Below are 27,972 nucleotides of genomic sequence, written 5' to 3'. Positions count from 1 at the left end.
AATGGGGAGGTCAGAAGTACAAGCTACACGGATTCCAAGCACCAGAAAATCAAGTTACATCATCATCCCAGATGATGAAGCTTAGTCGAAATGGAGCACCTGCTTATGCAGTACAATGTCATCAATTAGAGATGTTAGCTGCAAATACAACCAGAGAAGAGTCACCAGAGATACAAGATTTGATTCGGAAGCATGAAAAAGTATTTCAAGACCTACCTATGAAGATGCCACCTAATAGGGAAATTGAGCATACAATAGAAGTCAAGGCAGGGTCAGACCCTGTCAACATCAAGACAAATCGATATCCACATCACCAAAAAATGGAACTTGAGAGATTAATCCAAGACCTTTTAAAGTGTGTGACCTTGATCATCTTAGAATATCTGATCAAGTGGAAGGACTTACCCGAAGAAGACACTTTCTGGGAGAATGAATCATTCTTCAACAACATCCGTCGTTACATATGCTTTGAGGACAAAGCATTCTTTCGAGAGGAAGGCAATGTTATGTAAAAAATTAGTTAATTTTAGGTTATTGTTTAAATTTTAGGTTTAGTTAGATGAAAGGGCACGATCATAAGATCATGCCCTTTCCCAAAGGGTGTCCGTGGCGGTATATAAGCCAGGAACCCCATTGTAATCAATCATCATTTGTCTATTCTTTTATTAATAAATTATTTCTATATATATTTCTGTTATCCCGAAGTTTTCTGTTTCAGATGAATAGACATGTCTCTGGAATAGGCCGACATAAGTAGGCCAAAGTAAGGTCGGCTCATAAGTGAATATATATCTTCCAACTTAAAAATTCAATATCTCACAAACTACTAGGAGTTTGGAGGCATGTGAGGGCTTGTTGGAAAGACAAAATTATGCTCTAAAAGATGGTATAGGAATCACATTGAGAGGCTGCCTCTAAGGTAGTGAAAATTAATTTTCTTTGTGACTGTCCTTAAATTTCTGTGCATAGAATATTTGGAACAGTTTTGGGACAGTGTGGCTTCTCCATTGTTTTGCACCAATAATATCATCATGATAGTATCCAACATCATGATGAAGGTATAGCATCATGTATTCAATGATAGTGCAGTAATACGTCATAGTGCAACCTTCATTAATTTGTCAAAGACACCAAAGTAGTCTTCCAATTATGTCAAAGTGTGGTCATTCTTTAAAGAGTATGACATCATCAAGTGTATGACTCCATATGTCATCAAGGGTTAAGGTCTAGATCATCAAGGCACATGCAACATTATAGTTAGTTCAAGGGCTCCTTAGGACTTCTTCATTAATGGTTTGACATCTTCGTGGCTTGACATCTTCATTGATGGTATCCTTGTCAAACAAGAGTCCTGACATCATCATCTGGGACCAGGCATCTCAAGAATATTGACATCTCGGTCAATGCCATATTGACATCAATGACAACCTTGATTAACAGAAATTGAGCCAGAACAACAATTTCATTTATATTTTATGAGAAAGAGAGTACAATGAGTATGAAAGTGGAACCTGGGCTTGCTACAACAAGATAGGCCGTGCCCAGGTCTTAAAACTGCTGTCCAAATACTAAGAACTCAGCCCCAATTTAGCTTTTGCATTGCCCTGGCAAATCTGGGTTGCTGCTGGGAGAAATTTGTTGTACAGGCTTCAATACTGCTCCTAATAGGATGAAACTTTAGTTGGTACCTTTTCTCATGCCGCTCCACCAAACCCAGAAAGGAATTGGGCACTCAACTATCCACCAGAAAACCCACTAAGAAGCGTGAGTTGCCCAGTGACACCAGTTGTACGCACTGCTGAAAAATAGCTGCAAAGGGCCCTCAAGCCACTATAAAATATCAGCTGAAAAGCCCTCCAACTAACCCTGGAAATTCCAGTTCTTACCCAGCTCCAAAACACCAGCCCCAAGCTCCCACAAATTTGCCCAATTTGTCCTCTATGCGTGCCCTAGACAACAATCGATGACCCCACTAATTTACCACAAAAGCAGGCTCTACAATCACTCCAATCCACCAGCAAAATGTATGCAATAATTCCCCTTAAAAACTCGACAAAGGATTTGACTTGTAACAACTCCTCCAAGAAGTATGAACTCTGGTACTGTGTCCAAGCTGCCCTAGAAATTCGTCAAAGTACCTGCAATGCCTCCTGGACAACCCTCTGAAGTGCAAGAGAATCCTCCTAGGGATGGCACTTGTGGTCCACTGAAGGTAGGTTGATATTTCTGCTTGGAGATCTTGTGTGCTAAATAACACTCTGTTGACCCAGCGAAATAGCTTGAGCAAACAATGGGTTTAGATGTCAAATAAGCAAAAGTCCCAAATGGAGGCTCTCTCCTCATGCTTATACTTGTTGGCCCCACCTTCCTTTTCTCCCCTCCAATTCTTTTTGCATCCCTTTTCTTCTCCTCCCACAAATGCGTACTAGCTTAAGGGGTGTGAATTTCCCTTTGAGTGGCCCCCACTTCTCACTAGCTTTTTAATATTTCCCTCTTCTAATGTTTGGCTATGCTTTCTCCCACAAAATGAAGTAATTCTCCCTTTTCCACCCACTTATCCTAAGTTGAGCCAAAATTAATATAACTTAGACAAAATTGCAAAATTGGTGTAGTTGCTAGGTGAATTTAAGTAGAGGGGACATCACAGTCCTCCCCTCCCAAATGTTTTTTGTCCCCAAGCAACTGTAATGCGGGGTGCTGTAGAATATGCTCACCCTCCCATGTGGCATCCTCATCTGGAAAATTCCTCCACTGCACCAAATACTCCTTGATAGTCCTACTCCTCAATCTCCTCTCCCTGGTCTCCAAAATAGCCTCAGGCTCAAGAACCAAATGCCTCTCATCATCCAATGGGGGTAGCTTAGTAGTTGTTGTCACATGTTGTCCCAATAGCTTCTTGATGCTTGAGACATGAAAGACACTGTGTACCTTGCTTCCAGGTGGAAGCTCCATCTCATATGCCACCTCCTGAATCCTCCTAATCACCCTGTAGGGCCCATAGAAACGTGGTTGTAGCTTCTCGACACCCTTCTGCTTCAATGTGGACTCTTTATATGGTTGGAGATATAAGAAAACCAAGTCTCCCACCTCAAAATGTCTCTCAATCTTGTGCCTGTCTGCATACATTTTTTGCTGATTTTGGGTGGTCTGCAAATTGTCTTTGAGAGCCTTAAGGATGTTTTGGCTCTCCTATATCCAATCTTTGGCCCTTAGGGCCTTGTTGTCTCCAAAAACAAGGTCAGCAAAAGATAACACATCATATCCATATAAAGCATGGAAAGGTAAAATACCAATAGACATATGGTAGGTAGTATTGTAGCAATACTCCCCCAGGTGCAACCATCTCATCCAAGCTTGTTGCTTCCTTGTCACATAGTTCCGCAAATATCCCTCCAGCCACTTATTAACTATCTCGGTCTGCCCATCTGTCTGAGGGTGGTAGCTAGTACTGGGAGTGAGCTCTGTGCCCACCAACCTGAAGAGGTCCTGCCAAAATGCCCCCATGAAGTGACTGTCCCTGTCACTATTGTCTTGGCGAGAGCATGCAACTTGAAAATCTCTTTGAAGAATAGCTTCGCAACTTGCGAAGCAGTGTACCTGGAGGGAATAGCAAAGAAGTGGGAATACTTTTTCAACCGGTCCACCACTACATATATACAGTCATGACCCTACACCATAGGAAGTCCTGTGATGAAGTCCATCGAAATGCTCTCCCACTTCCCCTTAGGAATGGGAAGCGACTGCAGTAACCCAATGGGATGAGTCAACTCCCCCTTGTTCCTCTGGCAGGCCTCACACTCCTGCACATGCCTCAACACATCCCCCTTGAGGCCCCTCCAAGTGAAGCGCTCCCTAACTATCCTGTAAGTCTTTAGGAACCCTTGATGTCCTGATAATGGCGAATCATGTGTTGCATGGAGAATCTTCCCCCTCAACTGTGAACCAGGTACTAGATATATGCGCCCCTTGTAGTAAATGACATCATCCATCACCCAGTAGCGCTCATCCCCATGAGTACCATCCAAGATCTCACACACCTGTCAATCCTTGGAGTACTCCAAAAGCTGCGCCTTCCAATCATGGCAGATGCTCATGAGTGAAAGTGTCGCGGGCCTCTTGGATAGGGCATCTGCCACTATGTTTTGCTTGCCCTTGACATACTCCATGTTTAAATTGTAGGCCTCAATCTTGCTGACCCACTTCTGCTGCCTCTCATTGAGGCCCTTCTGCTCCAAAAAGTGGCGAAGACTGTTATGATCAATCTTCACTCTAAACCTGTTGCCCACCAAGTACTGTCAGAATTTGGCCAATGCATGCATAATGGCCAACATCTCCTTGTCATAGATAGAGTACAGCCTCTCATGACTAAGGAGCTTTCGACTCTCAAAAGCTATTGGGTGGCCTCCCTGTGACAATACTGCACCAATGCCCTCACTTGATGCATCACACTCCAAGGTAAATGGCCCTGTAAAATCAGGCAAAGGCAACACTGGACAATTGCTCATCACCTTCTTGAGGTGCTCAAATGTTGCCTGTGCCCTATTTGTCCATTTGAATTCCTGCTTCTTAGTCAAATTTGTGAGGGGTCCCGCTAGCTGTAAGAAGCCCTTTACGAATTTCATGGAATACGTGCAAATGCCCACAAATCCCCTTAGCTCAGTCACATTCCGGGGAACTGGCCAGTGCTGGATGGCTCTAATCCAGTGTTGTTAAAAGCGCGATTAAATCGCGCTTTTTTCAAAAAAGTGCGCTTTTTTCCCTAAGCCGATTTAATCGCGCTTTTTATGGGAAAAAAGCGCCTAAAATTTTTTTTGCCGCTTTTTTCAAAAAAAGCGTGCTTTTTTTCGAAAAAATCCTGCTTTTTTCGTAAAAAAGCTCAGGGGTCCGCGACAGCACGATTTATAATGAAAATTTGGATTTATTAATTATTATTTCATGATCTTTGTACAGGTTGGAGTCCCAGCGACTTAATGACATGGTCTACGTCTACTACAATCTTCGATTATGGGTGAGGCAACTTGAGAGGACTCCTGATGTGGATGCCATCTCATTGGATGGGATTGACACCACTGTTGCATGGAGGGTTGAGGCCGAGAGGCCTCTCATGGATTCTACTGATGATTGGTTAGTGCAGGATGAGGTGGAGGAGGAGGAGCAGGTGGAGGAGGAGGAGGAGTAGGAGGAGGAGGTGACACCGCCTACCCGGGTTACCACTAGGACCAGTAGAGGACGTGGTCTACCTCCTGTAGCTCATACTTCTAGTTCTTCAGCTTCTAGAGCACATCAGACTCCATTGCCATTTCCACCAGCACAGGCACTAGCATCTACATCTAGAGGGAAAGAGAAAGCTGTGACATTTTCTCGCAAGAGGGGCAGAGGAAATCAATAGAATTAGACTTTCATTTTATTGTATATGAGTCTATGACATTATGACATGATGAGATACATTATCATATTTTTTTTTGATATTTTGAGGCTGAGCTGGGACTCAGGAGTTAGGACTCAGGACTTACTATTCAGGACATGATTCAATGTTATGTGTGATTTTAGCGCTAGAAATGATATTAAACATCTTATATATTAGTTTTCTTATCATATGTATGTGTCAATGTATTTATTTTATGTTGTAGATGGTTTAGATATTAAAAGAATTGAAAAAAAATGAAAAAAAAATGAATATTTTTGTACCAAACGCTTTTTTCCCGCTTTTTTCCATTTTTTTCCTGCTTTTTTCCGATTTTTTCCGCTTCATTCACGGCGCCGATTTAATCCCGCTCGCGCTTTTAACAACATTGCTCTAATCTTCTCTTCGTGCAACTGCACTCCATCCTCTCCAATAATGTGTCCCAAGTAGAGCATCTCAGTGAACTGAAACACACACTAGGACAAATTTGCATAAAACTGTTGCCTCTCCAAAATACCAAGCACCTCCTCTATATGTTGTAGGTGCCCCCCCATGTCTTGTTGTAAATGAATTTGTTGTCAAAGAACACCAACACGAACCTGTGCCACTGCTTGCGAAACATAGGGTTCATGCAAGAATGGAAAGTAGCAGGTGCGTTGGTCAACCTAAAGGGCATGACCAAAAACTCAAAGTGGTCGTAGTGACACCTGAAATTTGTCTGAGGGATATCCTGATCCCTCACCCAAATCTGATGGTACCCTGAATGAAAATCTATCTTAGAGAAGTACTTGGGTCCTCTAAGCTCATCTATGCGGGGGATGGGGTACCGATTCTTCAGGGTCTTCTTATTAAGAGCTCTGTAGTCAATGCACATCCACAACATACCATCTTCTTCACCAGAACAACTGATGAAGCGAAGGGACTAGAGCTGGGTCTAATGTGCCCCAATGCCAATAACTCATGAATAACTCACTCAATCACATCCTGATAGGCCTTGGGATGTCTGTATGGGGTCATTGTGACTGCCTGTACCCTTGGCTCTAGCTCAATAGTGTGCTCAAACACCTTGTCAAGTGGCCGCCCTAGTGGGATGTCTCCAAATACTGTCGAATATCTGTATAGGATGGCCTGAACATCTAGATGTGGTGGTCGGGGCTGATCCCCTGCCTTTGAAATCCTCAGCTCCATTGCCCACTCAATGTTTCCATGCCTCAAGTCTGCCTCCATCTTGTGTGCTGAAACTATCTGTGGTGGATACGAGTGCATGCCCCTCAACACAACTAACTTCCCATCCAGCCCCATGAACTCCATCTCCAATCTCTGCCAATTTGTGGTAACTCACCCAAGAGAATAGAGCCATTGGACACCCATCACCACATTGGTGTTCGAACATCAACCACAAAGAAGTGGTCAGTCACTGAATAGTTCCCCATGATCACCGTCAAAGAGGGAACATATCGGGTGCACTGCATGGTCCTGTCCCCTAGCATAAGGACTGAGAAGCCCTCAAAAGTCTCATGGGAATGCCCCTCCTTTGTACCATCTGTGCATCAATAAAGTTGTGGGTATCCCCACTATCCACCAATACTGAGACACGCTACCCCTGCACTGTGCCTCCAATCCTCAAGGTCAAATATCTGGGAACCTCTCGCAATGAAGCAAGCACTCCCCCAACAGGTGCAAAAGGTGCTCCTCTTGTTGCATGCAACTCACTATCGCCTCCATCTGCCTCTTGCTCTTGATCATCCTCGTGGTCGCTGTCAGAGAAGACCTCAATATAGTGAGTGTTGCCTGTGCTACATCTGTGGCCTGGGTCCCAAGGCTCCCGGAAGGTGAAGCATAGCTTTCTCCTCCAGAGGTCCCTCCTAGTCTCCTCATCCAACCTCCCACGTGTTGGTGCCTCACGCTGTGGTGGAGGCATAGTGTCTCTGCCCCTTTGCTGGAATACGGGTCTGGTGGTTACCTGTGCCCTTGTCTTGGGAAGCGCATCCTGCAAATCTCAGGCTCTATTTATTGCATCTTGCAAAATGGTGGGCCTCTTGGATCTCACCAAGACCCTCAGTGGCTCTGCTAGCCTCTCCACAAACAAGGAAACTCTCCCAGCCTCTAGTAAGTCTAGTACCATCACTGATATCCTTAGAAACTTAGAGATTCTGCACTATCGATCTGCTTGAGATGCGTTAGCTCTCTGAAGTGCTCCTCAGGGTCTCTCCTCTCAAATCGCTTCAACAACCTTCGTGTGAACTCCTCATAGGTAGTAATACCTGCATGCTCCAAAGTAGACAATCCATGGAACCTCCAATCATGAGCCTCTCCCTCCAAGTCAATGTTTTTAAAACCGGAACCGGTCACTGGACCGGTCCACCTAATGAACCGGTTTACCGACTGGAACCGGTCTAACTGGGACTGGTTTGGTCTAAACGAACTGATTTTAAAAAAATACATTAAATAATTAATTTTTAATGAAACAAAACTATTTTTAAGATGTAAAACCATGATTCCAAGCCAATAGAGACAAAATATGCAAGATTTGCTCATTTATATACCATGTAAAGGTGAATATATCAAAATGGCACCGAGTACAATACATATCATCAACAAAATAGCAAAATACATAAGAAATGAGGCTCTAAATGGCCTATAAAGTCCAAAAACAATGCTGTAAGCTATGAGGCCATTGGCCTACTACAAGTCTACAGTGTACACATGATCAATCATGAAGTTCATCACCACTACTAGACACAGGATCATCATCAGGAGCTACATAGACATCATCCGGTTCAGAGTCTGAGGATGCCTCAGCCTGATCTGCAACCTCAGTATCAATGCCACCAATGACAATAGAAGTGGACCTAATGGAAGCACGAGTTTGTCGACCTGCACGACTAGTGCCTTCCATTGGTTCTTTGCCTTTCCTTGATGCCGCCACTGATCCTGGTTTTGATGCCGCCACATAATCTGCCTCATCCCCCGCTAAAGCCATGTCGATATCAAAATCAGCCTCAAACACAGGATCTTCAGTCTCCTCCACCCATTCTGATGTTGGATCAATATCGTCCAACACAATGGGATCTAGATCAGGTGATTTGCTCATCATTTGGTTCCTCCTCAGTCGAAGGTTGTATTGCACAAAAACAATATCATTTAACCGTTTTTGTTCCAAACGGTTTCTCTTCTTCGTGTGTATGCGCTCAAAAACAGACCAATTGCGCTCACAACCTGAAGCACTGCAAGTTTGATTGAGGACTCTAACAGCAAACCTTTGCAATTGAGGACACTGGCCACCAAATGACTCCCACCAATGTGCTGCAAAGAAAAAGACATTAATTAGTAACTTAGTTTATAATTTGAATTGTAAAGAACGTAAACAATTTTAACTTGAAAAGAAAAACAAAATGGAAATTGGAATTGCTTACCTGGTTGGTCCACATCTCTTGCGATCTTTGCCAAGTTTTTGCCAAAAGTACCACTTGCCATATTGAAAATAGTAAGCTGTCTATGTATTTCCAACTGGTCTACATGGCTAGGGACCATGCGCTCCAAGCAATCAATCAATCTAGCTCTGACCTCCCCATCATGCTGATCTCCTAGCTGATTTTTATAGTGATACCTTGGGTTCAAAAAATACCCAGCTGCATGTATAGGACGATGGAGTTGATTGTTCCATCTGTTATCAATGATCTCCCATATACGGCCATATTTAGCTAACCTGTCCTTGTAAGCTGCCCGTATCTGCTCCTTTGCCTGATCCATAGCTTCATAAATGTAGCCCATGGCCAATCTTTCCCCATCCACCAACCTTAGCACCTTAACAAGGGGCTCGGTAATTTTCACAAGCTCTACAGACCTTTTCCAAAAATAAGTGTCTAACACTTTCTTTTTGGTGTCTTTTCCACCTGGTCTACGAGCCCACCGAGATTTAGACCATTCTTCAGAGGAAAACATTTTATGCAAGTTTTTATGTTGACCATTGAGACATTGCAACGTGAGAAGTGAGTTGCAAATCTCGTAATTGCAAGCCTAACAAGCTCTTTGCCCCCAGTGTGTTTCCTCATTAGGTTCAATACCCATGAGTGGTTGTAAATGTATTTTGTAATGCACTTGGCATGCTCTACAGTGTTTTTTACCCACTCCACTTTGCCTATATCCTCAAGCATGAGGTCTATGCAATGTGCAGCACATGGAGTCCAAAATATGGTCTTATATTTGGCCTCAACCATCTTTCCAGCAAGAACATAGTTTGAGGCATTATCAATGATGACCTGCACAACATGCTGCTCCCCAACTTCCTGAATAACGTTATCCAAAAGCTCAAATAGAAGGATTGCATCCTTTACCTTATCAGATGCATCAACTGATTTCAAAAACATGGTTCCTTGAGGGCAAGAAACAAGGAAATTAATGATAGTGCGGTTCTTTCCATCAGACCATCCATCTGACATAATGGAACAACTTGTTTTGAGCCATGAATCTTTAAAATCAACCAAATACTCATCAATGGAAGCTATCTCTTTTTGCAAAAGAGCTCCCCTCAAGTCATGCATACTAGGGCCTTTGAAGCCCTTTCCTGCAGCTATAACAGAGTCCCACATAGCTTGGTAATAAGGTGAGCGAGCAGCATTAAATGGGATATCTGAATCATACCACCATCTAGCAATGTATTGGTGAGAAGTTTCTTTGCATTGTCTTTTCCAATGTTGATCCAAAGTGGGTTGAGAACTTGGCTGGGGGAAAGTGGGATTAGAAGAGGCAATGTTGGCAGAAGATGAGAAATAACTTTGGATGTTTGTTCTCTTTGTTCCTTTTGATGGTTGGCCAATAGAAGGATGAACATAGTGAAAGGGGTCATTGGTGGAAGGGATAGAAGTGGAGTCTTGAATCTCATAATCATCATACCCACTCTCTTTCATGGCTTCTAATAATTCCCTCTTCCTTGCAATGTCATCTTGGATGGCCTTCTCCCTAGCCTTATCCTCATAAAATTTTTCAAGCTTGGAAATGTATTCTGCCCTAATAGGACCTAACAATGCATTTGGTGCATCACATGGCTTTACTTGGCCTCTTATCCCGGCCAAGTGTTGTTTCAACCTAAGAATACCCCCACCTCCAATAGATTTATGGCATAATTTGCATATCATTTTTCCATCAATTACATCACAATGAGCCCATGCACTGTCCTTTCCTTTTGGAGCCATGTTTGCTTGAAATAATAACAATTTGCAAAGAAATCTGCCATTTAAAAAAAAATTGCAGCTAAGCAACATGGAAAACCAAAGATAAATGTAGGAAAACAAATGCACATGCAAGGCTCGAGCTACAAAATTTGATAGCATAGAGCTAGAGAGTTTATAGCATACATGATAGATCATAGAAGTGAGAAGTTTATAACACAAAAAAAAAATTCATGGACAACAGACTCAAATGAGGAATTATCAAGTGCAAATCCTTACCTGGAAATGCAAACTAGCTCCCTTAGCCTCCTCTTGAAGATGGCAACTCCACTGACAGCTACACACTATCTCCAAAATAGCTCCAACTCCAACTCCAAGATGACTACTTCAGCAAAAACTCCACACTCTCCAAGCTCACAAACAAACTCACAAACACTCACAAACACTCCAAATCAGTTGTGTGAGACAAATGAGAGTGAGAGGGGTCTCTTATAGCTTGGAGAGGGTGTTTTTGGAGGGAAAACACCTTTACCTCCCCCCCAAAACCCCTAAACCACAGTCAAAATCCGCCTTTTTGCATGGTTCGGTGGGCGTGCCAAAAACCCGCCGGTTTAGGATGGAACCGGCCGGTTTGCCCAAAACCCCTAAACCACAGTCAAAATCCGCCTTTTTGCATGGTTCGGTGGGCGTGCCAAAAACTCGCCGGTTTAGGACGGAACCGGCCGGTTCTGTCCTAAACCGGTCGGTTTTCACCGGTTAGGGCCAAAAAAAGGTGAAATGCCCTATCAAACCGGGTTTTTTGGCCGGTTCGGACCGGCAGCCTTGCTAACCGGCTGGTTTGACCGCTAATCAGTTTTCGAAAACGGTTTTAAAAACGCTGCTCCAAGTGCAAAGTGGAAATCTTGATTGCCTCCATCTCTGTCATCTGGTTAAGCTGGAAATAGACATCTAGCTTCTCAACGCATGCCCTAGTTGAGCTCTTAGAAGAGTCGTCAAAAGTTGGAAGGAATAAATTTCCCATCGCGTGTTACAAATCAATGCCATGCACATAAGCTCCCCCACTCGGCCCCTTGTTTTTGTTTTTATTCTTGAGTTGGCAAAAATCTTTGAAGGTGATGGCATCTCTAAAACCAGCCCCATATGACTGGTACTCCAAGAAAGTCTCCCATAGGCATATCCTCCTGCCTCTATTGCCCTACAGTACCAGATGCTAGAAATGTAGGGATAGTCGACCTGGGTGGTGCGCTATAGATGTGGGTTGTATTGTGTGGGTTTGTGGCCTGATGGTTCAAGTGTCCCTGGTGGTGTGAGGTGCCTGAACCCTCTCCCAAATGGATGTCTCCTTGGTTGCCCTTACCCTTGTTATTACTGCTATTCTGCTGTCTCAACTCATCAATACCCTTGGCCAAATAATTGATAGCGTTCAAGAGGCTATGGGCAAAGTCTTTCTCTTTCTTATTTTTGTCATTAGGATTATCCTCCATGTCTAGTTTCTCAACCCCCTGCTCAAGGGTTTCTAGGTCAGGGGTAATCTGTAGCTCTCTTTCTTTGCTTTTGTACCTCTGTCTCCTGTAAGTGATATTCTGCTTGTCCTATCGTGTCATAGAATGAAGGGTTTCCCGCAGGCTAAGCCAAGATTATGGCTCTGATACCACTGTAATATTCTAAATAGAAATTTACAGTGCAAACACAACACACACAAGGGAAAATAACCAAAATTTGCTGCACATTTTCATTCTAATACCAAATGCCAAAAGATTAACCCAGAACAACAACTTCATTTATATTTTATGAGAAAGAGAGTACAACGAGTATGAAAGTGGAACTTGGGCTTGCTACATCAAGCTAGGCCACGCCCAAGTCTCAAAACTATTGTCCAAACACTAAGAACTCGACCCCAATTTAGCTTCTGCGTTGCCCTGGCAAATTTGGGTGTTGTTGCTGGGAGAAATTTGTTGTACAAGCCTCAATACTACTCCAAATAGGATGAAACTTTAGCTGGAACCTTTTCTCATGCTACTCCACCAAACCCGAAAAGGATTTGGGCACTCGAATATCCACTAGAAAACCCACCAAAAAGCGTGAGTTGCCCACTGACACCAGTGGTATGCACTGCTGAAAAATAGCTTCAAAGGGCCCTCAATCCACTGTAAAATCTCAACAAAAACGCCTTCCAACTAACCCTGGAAATTCCAGCTCTTACTCAGCTCCAGAACACTAGCCCCAAGCTCCCATGAATTTGCCCAATTTGTCCCTTGCACAGGCCCTAGACAACAATTGATGACCCCACTGATTTACCACATAAGCATGCTCTACAATCACTCCAATCCACTAGCAAAATGTAGGCAATAATTCCCCTCAAAAACTCAGCAAAGGATTTGACTTGTAACAACTCCTCCGAGAAGTACGAACTCTGCTACTGCGTCCAAGCTGCCCCATAAATTCGTCAAAATACTTGCAATGCCTCCTGGACAACCCTCTGAAGTGCAAGAGAATCCTCCTAGGGATGGCACTCATGGTCCACCAAAGGTAGGTTGAGATTTCCACTTGGAGATCTTGTGTGCTAAAGAACACTCTGTTGACCCAGCTAAACATCTTGAGCACCTCTCCTCATACTTATACTTGTTGGCCCCACCTTCCTTCTCTCCCCTCCAATTCGCTTTGCCTCTCTTTTCTTCTCCTCCCACAAATGCCTACTAGCTTAAGGGGTGTGAATTCCCCTTTGGGTGGCCCCCACTTCCCACTAGCATTTTAATCTTTCCCTCTTTTAATGTTTGGCTATGCTTTCACCCACAAAATGAACTAATTCTACATTTTACACCCACTTATCCTAAGTTGAGCCAAAATTAATATAACTTAGACAAAATTTTAAAATTGGTGTAGCTACTAGGTGAATTCAAGTAGAGGGGACATCACACCAATGTTGCATTAATAGTTATCGGGATAATATCGGCACGAGGAAAAAATCAGAATTATCGGGAAATAATTGTTTGGTACAAAAAAACTCATTTTTTCAATTTTTTTAATATATAAACCATCTACAACATAAAATAAATACATTGACACATAAATATGATAAAAGAACTAATATATAAGATGTTTAATATCATTTCTAGTGCTAAAATCACGCATAACATTGAAACATGTCCTGAATAGTAAGTCCTGACTCCTGAGTCCCAACTCAGCCTCAAAATATCAACAAAAAATATGATAATGTATCTCATCATGTCATATACAATAAAATGAAGAAAATAACTAAAGTCTAATCCTATTAATTTCCTCTGCCCCTTTTGCAAGAAAATGCCACAACTTTCCCTTTCCCTTTAGATGTAGATGCTGGTGCCCGTGCTGGTGGAGATGGCACTGGGGTCTGATGTGCTCTAGAAGCTGAAGAACTAGAAGTAGGAGCTATAGGAGGTAGACCACGTCCCCTACTGGTGGTGGTGGTAGCCAGGGCAGGTGGTGTCACCTCCTCCACCTGTTCCTCCTCCTCCCCTTCCACAACATCCTGCACTAACCAATCATCAGCAGACTCCATGAGAGGCCTCTCGGCCTCAACCCTCCATGCAGCAGTGGTGTCAATCCCATCCAATGAGATGGCATCCACATCAGGTGTCCTCTCAAGTTGTCTCACCCACAATCGAAGATTGTAGTAGACGTAGACCATGTCATTAATTCGCTGGGACTCCAACTTGTATAAAGATCATGAAATAATAATTAATAATTAAAAAAAAAATATTGTTTAATGAATTCAAATATTTATTTGGAAATTTGCAATATTTTAAATGTTTAAGTGTTAACTTGTTGCGCTTCTTGTTGTGTATTTTTTCAAATACACTCCAGTTGTGCTCACATCCTGAGGAGCTACATGTTTCGCTGAGGATGCGAATGGCAAGCTTTTGCAGAAGGGGTACCCTGCCACCATACATTTATGCATCTACAACAAAATTACAAATAAAATTTTAAATAAACATAAGAAAAAAATGGAATTTGAAGAGACAATGAAATTTGAACCAAAGTTACAAACTAAAAAATACCTGGCATTTTAATCGTCTTATCAGTGACAGCCACCTCAAAGCCAAATGTGCCACCTGCCATCCTATATGTCTCAATTTGTTTAGAGATCTCTATACGTTGTTCTGGAGATTGCACCATCTTCTGGACACAGGATAAGAATCCATCCATGATCTCAGCATCAAAATCAAACCCACATGCGTAAGAAAATGCAGGGTTCAGGAAAAGCCCACCAGCATGAATGGGACGATGGAGTGTGTTGTTCCATCGCTCATCAATCACTCCCCATAGGAGGAGTTGTCTCTGAAACCCATCATCTTCCTTACTATCATAGTAGGCCCGAATGGCTTCTTTGGCTCTGTCCATGGCCTCATACAAATAGCCCATTGCGGGCTTCTCACCATCAACCAATCGAAGAACCTTTACCAAAGGTTCAGTAACGGTGCACACCTCCTGCACTCCCACCCAGAAGTCTTCCTGGTATGAAACTAATCTGCATATGGCCTCTCCTTCTGGTTTGCGGCTCATTGGCAAAGCACGCCACTCCTCTGAAAGAAACATTCTCTTCACATTCCACATAGAATTCAAGAGGGATTGATGAGATATGAAACTGGTGGCAAACCGTGTAATGGCGGGGCGCACCAACTCTTTGTTGTTGGTGAATCTTCTCATCAAGCTAAGCACAGATGCATGGTTATATATAAATTTTGTAATGCTTTTGTATGAATCGACAATATTTTTGACAAAGGGAATTTTCCCTATGTCCTCCAACATCAAATCTATACACTGTGCAGCACAAGGTGTCAATCAACCCTGCATGCAGCAGTGGTGTCAATCCCATCCAATGAGATGGCATCCACATCAGGTGTCCTCTCAAGTTGCCTCACCCACAATCGAAGATTGTAGTAGACGTAGACCATGTCATTAATTCGCTGGGACTCCAACTTGTACAAAGATCATGAAATAATAATTAATAATTATAAAAAAAATATTGTTTAATGAATTCAAAAATTTATTTGGAAATTTGCAATATTTTAAATGTTTAAGTGTTAACCTGTTGCGCTTCTTGTTGTGTATTTTTTCAAATACACTCCAGTTGCGCTCACATCCTGAGGAGCTACATGTTTGGCTGAGGATGCGAATGGCAAGCTTTTGCAGAAGGGGTACCCTGCCACCATACATTTCCCACCATGCATCTACAACAAAATTACAAATAAAATTTTAAATAAACATAAGAAAAAAATGGAATTTGAAGAGACAATGGAATTTGAACCAAAGTTACAAACTAAAAAATACCTGGCATTTTAATCGTCTTATCAGTGACAACCATCTCAAAGCCAAATGTGCCACTTGCCATCCTATATGTCTCAATTTGTTTAGAAATCTCTATACGTTGTTCTGGAGATTGCACCATCTTCTGGACACAGGATAAGAATCCATCCATGATCTCAGCATCAAAATCAAACTCACATGCGTAAGAAAATGCAGGGTTCAGGAAAAGCCCAGCAGCATGAATGGGACGATGGAGTGTGTTGTTCCATCGCTCATCAATCACTCCCCATAGGAGTTGTCTTTGAAACCCATCATCTCCCTTATTATCATAGTAGGCCCGAATGGCTTCTTTGGCCCTGTCCATGGCCTCATACAAATCGCCCATTGCGGGCTTCTCACCATCAACCAACCGAAGAACCTTTACCAAAGGTTCAGTAACGACTCACACCTCCTGCACTCCTACCCGGAAGTCTTCCTGGTATGAAACTAGTTTGCATATGGCCTCTCCTTCTGGTTTGCGGCTCATTGGCAAAGCAGGCCACTCCTCTAAAAGAAACATTCTCTTCACATCCCACATAGAATTCAAGAGGGATTGAAGAGATATGAAATTGGTGGCAAACCGTGTAATGGCGGGGCGCACCAACTCTTTGTTGTTGGTGAATCTTCTCATCAAGCTAAGCACAAATGCATGGTTATATATAAATTTTGTAATGCTTTGGGATGAATCGACAATATCTTTGACAAAGGGAATTTTCCCTATGTCCTCCAACATCAAATCTATATAGTGTGCAGCACAAGGTGTCCAAAATAAAGTAGGATGTCTGTCCATGAGAGGCCTCTCGGCCTCAACCCTCCATGCAACAGTGGTGTCAATCCCATCCAATGAGATGGCATCCACATCAGGTGTCCTCTCAAGTTGCCTCACCCACAATCGAAGATTGTAGTAGACGTAGACCATGTCATTAATTCGTTGGGACTCCAACTTGTACAAAGATCATGAAATAATAATTAATAATTAAAAAAAAATATTGTTTAATGAATTCAAAAATTTATTTGAAAATTTGCAATATTTTAAATGTTTAAGTGTTAACCTGTTGCGCTTCTTGTTGTGTATTTTTTCAAATACACTCCAGTTGCGCTCACATCTTGAGGAGCTACATGTTTGGCTGAGGATGCGAATGGCAAGCTTTTGCAGAAGGGGTACCCTGCCACCATACATTTTCCACCATGCATCTACAACAAAATTACAAATAAAATTTTAAATAAACATAAGAAAAAAATGGAATTTGAAGAGACAATGAAATTTGAAACAAAGTTACAAACTAAAAAATACCTGGCATTTTAATCGTCCTATCAGTGACAACCATCTCAAAGCCAAATGTGCCACCTGCCATCCTATATGTCTCAATTTGTTTAGAGATCTCTATACGTTGTTATGGAGATTGCACCATCTTCTAGACACAGGATAAGAATCCATCCATGATCTCAACATCAAAATCAAACCCACATGTGTAAGAAAATGCAGGGTTTAGGAAAAGCCCAACAGCATGAATGGGATGATGGAGTGTGTTGTTCCATCGCTCATCAATCACTCCCCATAGAAGGAGTTGTCTCTGAAACCTATCATCTCTCTTACTATCATAGTAGGCCTGAATGGCTTCTTTGGCCCTATCCATGGCCTCATACAAATAGCCCATTGTGGGCTTCTCACCATCAACCAACCGAAGAACTTTTACCAAAGGTTCAGTAACAGCGCACACCTCCTGCACTCCCGCCCAGAAGTCTTCCTGGTATGAAACTAGTCTGCATATGGCCTCTCCTTCTGGTTTGCGGCTCATTGGCAAAGCACGTCACTCCTCTGAAAGAAACATTCTCTTCACATCCCACATAGAATTCAAGAGGGATTGAAGAGATATGAAACTGGTGGCAAACTGTGTAATGGCGGGGTGCACCAACTCTTTGTTGTTGGTGAATCTTCTCATCAAGCTAAGCACAGATGCATGGTTATATATAAATTTTGTAATGCTTTTGGATGAATCGACAATATCTTTGACAAAGGGAATTTTCCCTATGTCCTCCAACATCAAATCTATACAGTGTGCAGCACAAGGTGTCCAAAATAAAGTAGGATGTCTGTCCATAAGCATCCTGCCAGCAGCAACATAATTTGCAACATTGTTCGTTATGACTTGGACAACATGTTGTTCACCCACCTCCAAAATAAACACATCCAGCAAATCACATAAAGTTCTTGCATCTTTGATTTGTGCAGATGCATCAACAGATTTGATAAACATAGTCCCCTTGGGACAATTAACCAAGAAGTTTATAAGGGTTCTCCCCTTTTGGTCAATCCAACCATCTGACATAATAGTGCATCCTGTTTGTGCCCATGATGCCCTAAATTCCTCCAATCTTTGGGTGCAGTCACGCTTTTCATTTTGAAGAATTCGACCTCTGAAATCATGATAAGAAGGGATTTTGTACCCTGGGCCAACACTGGCAATAGCATCAACAGTAGGTTGGAAAAATGGATTATTCCTTACAATGCTGAAAGGAATATCACTCCAGAGGAGAAATTTTGCCAGCAACTTGTCAGCTTGTTCTTTCTCAGTTCTTTTTAGCATTGAACTGATAGATGGCTGTGAACCAGGTGTGGTTTGAGGAACAAAAATGATGTGGCAGCTACCGGATTGGTTGATGCTGCAATAGAACCAGTGTCACTTGGCCCACTTCCTTCAGCTGGCCTTTTTAGTTGCCTTTTGAGTTCTTCTTTGGCCTCTCTAGTCTGCTCTAAATTTTCCAATGCTCTCATGGCTCTTTGGATAAGTTCAGGATTTGTATTTGTACAAGGCCCCACATCTTTTCCAGGGATTTTTGCAAGGTGAAACTTCAACCTGTACACCCCCTCGGACATAGGGTGGCCACACAACTTGCAACTCAAGTTTAGTCTATCATTCGGAGAATCAGGTACACCATATTCCCAGAAAGGATCCAATTTCCTTGGCATGTTTGTTTTTGAACTTTGAAGTTGCAAACTTGAAGTCTTGACTCTTGAATGGTGTTTTGGTGCAGTTGTGAACCTATAGGAAAATAAGTATTACAATTTAGCATTTACAAAATTACAAGTTACAAATTTACAATTTAGTATTTTATTTTTTAATTTTTAACATTGTACATTGAAAATCCAAGTTACCCAACCTAAAACAACCATTCCAAAGTTCAAAGTTTCAAACACAAGTTACCCAACCATTCCAAACCCAAGTTACCCAACCAAATGGCAAAAATAATGAAAAATACATAAACAATATTTAAAAACATTGAAAACAAAAAAAAAAATTAGTTCCCATAGTCATAACAAGTTATCCAACCAAAAACAATGAAGAAATACAAAAAAATCTTTAAAAGCAATGAAAACAAAAGAAAAATGGTGCCCATACCAAGTTACCCAACAAAAAACAATGAAAAACATACAAAAACAATGTTTTTAAACAATGAAAACAAAAAAATCCACACACTGTTTCTATGGAGAAGTGAAGTCGGCGGTCTCCTCTTGATTTTCTCCTCTAAGCACTTAGATTTAGCTAAAAACCCTCTCTAGCTTGGTCTCCCAGCTCTCCTCTGCCCTCCGCGCGCGACTGTCCAAATGAGCTCATTAAAAAACCAAAAAAACGTTATAAAACTGCGCTGTCGTGACCCCCCACGATTATTTCCTTTTTTATCGCGATAAAATCGAAATTATCGCGATAATTTCAATAAAAATTGGCAAAAAAAAATTCCGGCGATTATTTCGTATAGTTATCGCGATTTTATTGGGACAGCGAAAAAATCGCGATTATTTCATTTTATTGCAATATTATCGCGATTTTCACAACACTGCATCACACACTTTGAACGGAAGCATAGCTCAAAAAAAGATGAGGTTTTGGGAGTGCTTCGAGAGCATGCTTCCCAACGCTCTCCAACAATAAGAAAACGCTCCCGCCCCTTTAGCTCGCGCACAACCCAGATTGGGATTTTTTTGTTTTTGGAGGGAAATGGGAGGGCTAATGGATATAAAAGGCCTCGTCCCCTCCCACTTAACATCATTTTATGAGTTTATGAGAGAGATTCAGAGGGTTTGAGCCTTGAGGAGAAGATTTGAGAGGATTGAGAAGATAAGATTGTGGGAGCTTGTAAGGGAGATTGAAGGCTGCCATTTGTGAGAGCTTGGGAGATTGAACCACCATTGGAGAGCCAAAGAGGTAGGGTCTAATCCCATTCTTGTTTTTTTTCCATGTAACATTTGTGTTTTTTATATGTTGAATGAATCTATCAAATCTAAAAGTAGAAACTAGTTACTAGAATCTAGATGCTCTCTTCTCCTACTCTTTCCCATTCCTCCCTCATTTTATTGCAGGCAAGAATCTCAAGTTTCAACAAACATGATGGGTATATGGCTTAGCCTTATCTTCTTGGTTCCATTTTTGCCTATGATGGTGTTGTTGGGAAAGTAAAGAAGATGTGATGAAGATAATGAGGGATTGGGTAGTGGTGGATTAAGATATCGTGGAGAAGAGGAGTACGAAGAGGAAGAGGAGGAGGAGTAATGGGAGTGAAGATGATGATGGAAAGAAAACCAAAATAGATCAAACACCCTTGTGGAAATATGTTACAAGGCTTGGAGGAGGGAAAGGGGGTGGAACCACTAAATTTATATGCCCCCATTGCAAATCTACTTACATAAGTTCATATACCCCTGCAAGAAAGCATCTGTGTGGGAAACTGGCCATGGGATGGAAATAAGCCAATAAGAATCAAAACCTGTGCAAATGTACCAGCGCAATAGAGAGCCAAATATAGAAGGGAAGGGGAGGAAGCACAATTCAAATCAAAAGATCGAAGGTTGTACATGAGGCCATTAGCACATAGAGCATGCAGTGGTCGAACAGGAACTCCATCCACCCATGGTAGTGGATTCACAACCACAGGCACAAACATCCCTTTATAGTGTAGAACAATATCAAAACTCCTTGATCAAGGTTTGTAGGTTTTAACCCCGTACATAAATTACCTGCATACGAATTCTAAAAAACAGAAAATAAACAATGCGAGAGCATAACACATATATACAGAGATTTTCCCTTGGATCCCAAAACCGGGACTACCAGCTTGATTTTTCATTATGTTCCTTTCAATGTTACAATACATATTTATACATGCCGAAGCATCCAATACCATGGACTGAAAACCATCGCGTTCAAAACCATGGACCGAAAACCATCACATCCAAAACCATGTGCGAAAATCATGCACAAAACCATAGGTAGGTCCGCCCAACCTAATATAGGGTCCAAAAAAAATTTTCCCGAGGTGCTGCCCCGGACCCCGTAGAGGGGGACTACCCGCCCCCCTCAAACCCCCCGAACAGGGGGGCCTTCCACCCCCCTTGTGACCCCCCCACTGCACAATCAGCGCAACGAAGGGGGGCTCTGCCCCCCCTCTAACCCCTCGGTTCACTACGTGGGCTATTCGTGGAAAGAATAACACAACACAACATTCTTCCACTTGTTGTTTTCTTTCCACAAGGGGCCACAAGAGAGTTTAGTCATTTATTCACCTCTACAACGCCCATTGTTTCTCTACACCAAGAGAACTTCTCAAAGCTCACAGATTTTGTTAATGCACCTGCAATATTCTTCAAAGTGTCCACCTTTACCAGCAACACCTTTTTGTCTTCTATCATATCCCTCACAAAGTCATACTGAACATCAATGTGCTTTGTCTTTGAATGGTAAGCAGGGTTCTTTGCCAAGAAAATTGCACTTTGGTTGTCACAGTCTATCCTTATAGCTCCCTGTACGAACCCCATACTTGAACACAATCTCTGCAACCAAACTGCTTCCTTGCTTGCATGAGTGGCTGCCATGTATTTTGCCTCTGTAGTTGATAGTGCCACTACAGATTGTTTCTTACCCATCCAACTGACTGCACCTCCAAATAGGTTAAATACATACCTACTTGTAGATCTTCTTTGATCCAAATCTCCAGCCCAGTCCGCATCAACAAAGCCACGGATATCCAAAACTCTGTCCAATCCTGATCTTCCTTTGTAGCACAAACCATAATCACTAGTGCCATGCAAATACCTGAAAACCCGCTTCATTGTTGTCCAGTGCTCCTTCTATGGTTTTGACATAAACCTGCTCAATACTCCCACTGCATGTGCAGCGTCTGGTCAAGTACAGACCATCGCATACATCATGCTACCGACTGCACTTTCATTTGGAACACAGGACATGTCCTCTTCCTCTTCTTGTGTCTTGGGACATTGTTCAACAGATAACTTTACACCTACAGGAATATGAACCTTCATCAGTTTACTATCCTGCATATTAAACCTCTGCAATATTGTCTCGACATACTTCCTCTTTGTCCGATCTCTTTTAATTTCCATGCCCAAAATATAGTTTGCAGCACCAAGATCTTTCATGTCGAATTTGGAGGACAAATGGGTCTTCAAATCCTGGATAATTTCTTTGTCATTTCCAACCAGCAACATATCATCCGCATACAAGACCAGATAAATAACATGGTCACCAATTAAGTTAAAATACACACAGTGATATTCTTTGCTTACGGTGAAGCCAAGTCCCTGTATAAATGTATCAAATTTTTGATACCACATCCTTGGTGACTGTTTTAACCAATACAGAGACTTCTTTAACTTGCATACTACTTCTTTCTTACCCTTCACCGCAAAGTCTTCAGGTTGCTGCATGTAGATCGCCTCTTCCAGATCCCCGTGAAGAAATGTTGTCTTCACATCCATTTGTTCTACCTCAAAATCAAAAGCAGCAGCAACAGATAAAAGTAATCTAATAGAAGTTACCTTGGCAATAGGAGAAAAAATATCACCAAGATCAATTCCCGACACCTGGGAATAACCTTTTTCTACCAACCGAGCTTTGTATTTCTCCACCTTTCCTTCTGCATTTGTTTTCTTCTTGAACACCCATTTGCTGCCAATGGGTTTCCTTCTAGCCGGCAACTCTACTAGATCCCAAGCCTCATTTTTGTGCAAAGATGCCATTTCATCAACCATGGCCTCTTTCCAGAGTTTTCCATCCTCTGAATCTACTGCTTCCTTCACAGTTCTGGGATCATCATCAGTAATAGATAAAGCAAAATTTGAACAGAAAGCAGATGGACTATACCTTTCTGGCTGCCTTCTTTCTCGAACTGATCTTCTCATATCCGGAGTTTGTGGCTTTTCATCTTCTGATTCCTCCTATGTTGTAGAGTCTGATTCTTCCTCTTGTAGCTTAAACTCTATCTTCTCAGGTTCCTTTGGTTGGACTTCATGTTTAATAACATCTTTCACCTCTCTGTACACCACATCTCGACTGTACACAACCTTCCTTGTTATTGGGTTCCAAAGCTTATAACCCTTTAAACCATCCTTATACCCAATAAAGATGCACTTTTCAGATTTACTATCCAACTTGGTTCGTTTTTCCTTTGGAACATGTACATATGCATCACATCCAAATACCCTTAGATGTGAAAGAGAGGATTTCTTACTAGTCCATACCTCTTGTGGAGTCTTATCCTCCAACGTTGATGAAGGTGATCTGTTGACCAGGTAACATGCTGTCTCCATCGACTCTGCCCAGAATTCCTATCCTAACCCGACACGACTAAGCATGCTTCTTGCTCTTTCCATCAACGTCTTGTTCATTCTTTCTGCAACTCCATTTTGCTGAGGTGTATATGGAGTAGTCTTCTGCCATGCTATACCACATTTCTTACAGAATTCTTCAAATTCCTTACTACAAAACTCTCCACCGTTATCTGTTCTCAACACCTTTATCTCTTCTCTGTCTGGTTTTCCACCAGAGCCTTAAATTCTTAAACCTGTCAAAGACTTCAGATTTCTTCTTAAGGAAATATATCTATGTATTCCTTGAGAAGTCATCTATAAATGATACATAGTACACAGACTTACCCAGTGATGGAACCTTCACAGGTCCAAACACATCACTGTGCACAAGCTCTAATATCTGTTTCGCCCTCTTACCACTAGAGGGGAAACTCACCCGATTCTGCTTCCCATATACACAATTTTCACAGAAATCAAAATCTAGAGAGCTATTACTTATACCTTCTACCATACCTTTACCATGAAGTGTTCGAAGGCCCTTCTATCCAATATGTCCAAGCCTTTGATGCCATAGCATGGTCTTCTCTCCAGAGACCACTAGATTTTATGCTCCACTTTCAGGAACCACAGAACTGTTGCACCCATCAACAACAGTGCTACCTTGCAGCTTGTACAGAGTTCCAATCCGAACTCCCCGCATCAATACCAGTGCTCCTCGAACCATCTTGCAGGTATCCTTCTCAAACACTGTTTTTACACCTGCATCATCTAGCTTGCTTACAGAAATCAGATTTTTGGCCAATGCAGGAATATGTAGAACACCCGGAAGTGTTCTAACCCTTCCACCTTGCAACTTCAACTTTACTTTTCCGCGACCAACGATTTTAGCCTTCATATCATCCCCTAAGAAGACATCACCACCATCATATTTCTCATATTCGCAGAACCACTCTCTATGGGGAGTGAAGTGAAAGGATGCACCTGAGTCAATTAACCATGCCTCATGATCTACATGTGTACTTGAATAAGCCAAGTACACATCCCCACCTTCATCTGAGGTGGTTTTCGCCTCTGCAGAAGGAGCATCATCAGATCCCTTTCCTTTGTCAGTAGCTTTAGATTTACAGTCCCTTTTGTAGTGCCCTCCTTTCTGCATTTCTAGCACACCACCTTTACAGGTTTTCCTGGAGATTTAGATCTCCCACTCGATGACTTATTTTTGTTTTTGTTTTGGGACCATCCTCGTACAGACAAGGCATCACCATTCTTGCTCTCCATATTTTTCCGTCTCATTTCCTCCATCAGCAAGGATGAAACTATTTCATCAAACTGCAAGGCAATTGTATTGCTACCTATTGCAATAACCAGACTATCCCACGAATCTGGTACAAAACACAACAAACTAATGCACTTATTTTCATCTGAAATTTTGATATCAACAGACGATAACTGACTTGCCACAGTATTAAACGCATTTAGATGCTCTGTCACCGAGTCTCCATCTTTCATCTTCAAGTTATACATCTTTTTCTGTAGGAACAGTTTATTCACCAGAGACTTAGATTAGTACAAAGTCCCTAACTTGTCCCACAAGGCCTTCGTCGTAGCTTCCTCTGATACATTCAGCAATATTGAATCTGAGACACACAATCGTATTGTGCTCTTTGCCTTCTGATGCAACTTCTTCCACTCTTCATCAGACACTCCCATTGGTTTAGTACCGAGATCTACTGCGATCCATTGATCTTTATCCATCAACAGATCCTCCGTCTTGAGTTTCCACAACTCAAAACTCTGATCATTAAATTTCTCGATCTCTATATTTCCACTGCTCACCATCTTTTTTCACCACCAGAATCGATCCCGTAGATCTCCCATTGAACGGGGTCTACAATAGACCCGAGCGAAACCCCTCAGCAACAAAGGCGTCCCCTTGAAGCCAAAACACATCTGATACCAAATGTAGGTTTTCACCCCGTACAGAAATTACCTGCATGCGAATTCTAAAACACAAAAAATAAACAATGCGAGAGCATAACACATAAAAAACATATACACAGAGATTTTCCTTTGTATCCCAAAACTGGGACTACCAGCTTAATTTTTCATTATGTTGCTTTCAATGTTACAATACATATTTATACATGCTGAAGCATCCAATACCATGGACCAAAAACCATCGCGTCCAAAACTATGGACCGAAAACCATCGTGTCCAAAACCATGTGCGAAAATCATGCACAAAACCATAAGTAGGTCTGCCCAACCTACGTGGGCTAGTTGTGGAAAGAATAACACAACCCAACAAGGTTGTGGGGATGATGTGGATGCAAAAGTTTAGCAGTTTCTCTTTGCATGTGGCATACCATTCAATGTTCTTTGCTCACCTGATTGACATGAAATGGTTACCACCATCAATGATGCCCCGAAAGGATACAGAGCCTTGAGTGTGACAAAGCTAGAACAATGGGACTTGATCGGGAAAAAGCCAAAATAAAAAGTTCTTTCGGTAAAGTCACAAATGCTTGGAATGAATATGGGGTATACATTGTATCTGATGGTTGGAAAAATGTAAAAAGTAAGCCATTGATAAGTGTCCGTGGTGTGTTTGCTATTGGTGTAGTCTTCCTTTCATCTCATGACTACTTAGATAAGTTCAAGATCGACATCAACATTGCAAAACCATTAATTCAAACAATTGAAACTATTGGGCCATACAATGTCATCCAAGTCATTACTGATAATGCTTCTAATTGTAAGGCAATGGGAGCAATCATTGAGGATAGATACCCCAACATATTTTGGTTTGGGTGTTTGGTTCACACAATGAACCTTTTGATGCATGACATTATTAAGATAAAGGAAATTGAATACAAAATTACAAATGGATTGGTTTTTTATACAAAAGGGACAAATAAATGATAAGATTTTTTACCAATCATAGCAATGCCCATGGCCTTTTCCACAATCAAGGTTGGAGCTATTGAAGATTGCAAAGACTAGATTTGCTAGCTATTACCTCACCTTCAGGTGCCTTTTGAAGGTAAGAGAGGCATTGGCTAGCATGGTATCAAGTGAATCATGGAAGGTATTAAAGGACAGGGCTGCAACCACATCTAATAGGGAAGATTTTCAAGAGGTGGAGGACACTGTTCTTGATGGTCAGTTTTGGGCAAGTGTGAAGTATGTTTTGTAGTTCACCAAGCCCATTTATAACATGATTCGTTTTGCAGATACAGATGCGTTGGTGATTGGGGAGGTGTATGAGCAGATGGATAACATGCTAGGGAAAATAAAAGATATTGTTCAACCGAAAGATGCCATCTTGTATGATCATATTCACAAACATGTGGTCAAAAGGTGGGATAATCTTAATGTTCCACTCCATGCACATATGTTCTTATGCCAAAATACTACTCTCCATCTTGGTTGGCCAAACCTGCACCTGGGGGTGGGGTTAGGAGAAAACCCCATACAAATCCAAAGGTACAAAATGGGTACATGCTAGCATTAGACAAGTTGGTCCCTGACAGGGAGGAGTGTGCTAGATTGTGTGGAGAATTAAGCAAATACTTCAATCAAATTTGAATGTTTGGTACTTTGCATCAATCGATGACAGAGATATATTAGATCTTGTTGAATGGTGGAACATGTATGGCTCCGAGGGACCTTTGGTGAAATTGGTAGTTAATGTGCTTTCATAGGTGGTTAATACTTCCTCTGTAGAGAGGTGTTGGAGCACCTATAGCTTCATCCACAATATCAAAGGAAATTTCCTCAATAAAAATGGGGCAGAAAGCTTGGTTTGTGTACATTACAACTTGAGGTTGTTGACACATTATTGTAAGTGGGCTTGATTTGATAGAGCATATATCACTTGGGACAAAAACCCAGGAGGAGGATAATTTGGAGGATGGAGCCTTACATTTAGAATAGTTGGAAGAAAAACTTTTGGATGATGAGTATGACAATCATCAAGCAACAACAACAACAACATCAATATTTGCCTTGTGGTTCTAGACGTGGTTCATGACCATTGCAGAGTCAAAATATGTGAGAGGAGACTCCCATTGTTCATAGATCACGAGGAAAAAAATTAGAAGTTCTCGTGGCAAGAAGAAATTTTAGTAGATAGTAGATTTACTTGCCTTTTCTAGTTTCTAGTACTTTTTATAACTATTGACTCTTTCATATTTATTATGGTTTTTTTTGTAAACAATATATCACAATTTAAGTTTGAAGTTTGAATTTGCCAATTATAACTCACTGGTAATGAATTATGAATATGATGCTTCGTGAAACATTTCATTTCATGTTTGATATTCTTTGTTATAGTTTGGTAATGGTTACAAGTACAACTTTAGTGATGACAAATGTTATATATTGAATTTGAAACTTTAAGGTTGATGAGAATCGAGATGTTGTGGACCTATGGTTGATGAAGATTATAACTACTAGATGATTGATGTT

The 27,972-nt window shown here is 41.6% G+C and overlaps 1 protein-coding gene across 2 annotated transcripts in view; it reads left to right on the top strand.

The window, feature by feature from the left end:
* The window catches only part of LOC149222529 (transcription initiation factor IIB-like), a 200,645-nt gene that overhangs the window by 148,745 nt on the left and 23,928 nt on the right, over positions 1–27,972 (top strand). The window lies entirely within an intron of this gene.

This window comes from Pinus tabuliformis, chromosome Q (genome assembly GCF_031772625.1).
Source record: "Pinus tabuliformis cultivar Carrire ecotype Pingquan chromosome Q, CPIR1, whole genome shotgun sequence".
In the NCBI taxonomy this organism is placed as follows: domain Eukaryota; kingdom Viridiplantae; phylum Streptophyta; class Pinopsida; order Pinales; family Pinaceae; genus Pinus; species Pinus tabuliformis.
This window is presented reverse-complemented; position numbering and strand designations above follow the sequence as displayed.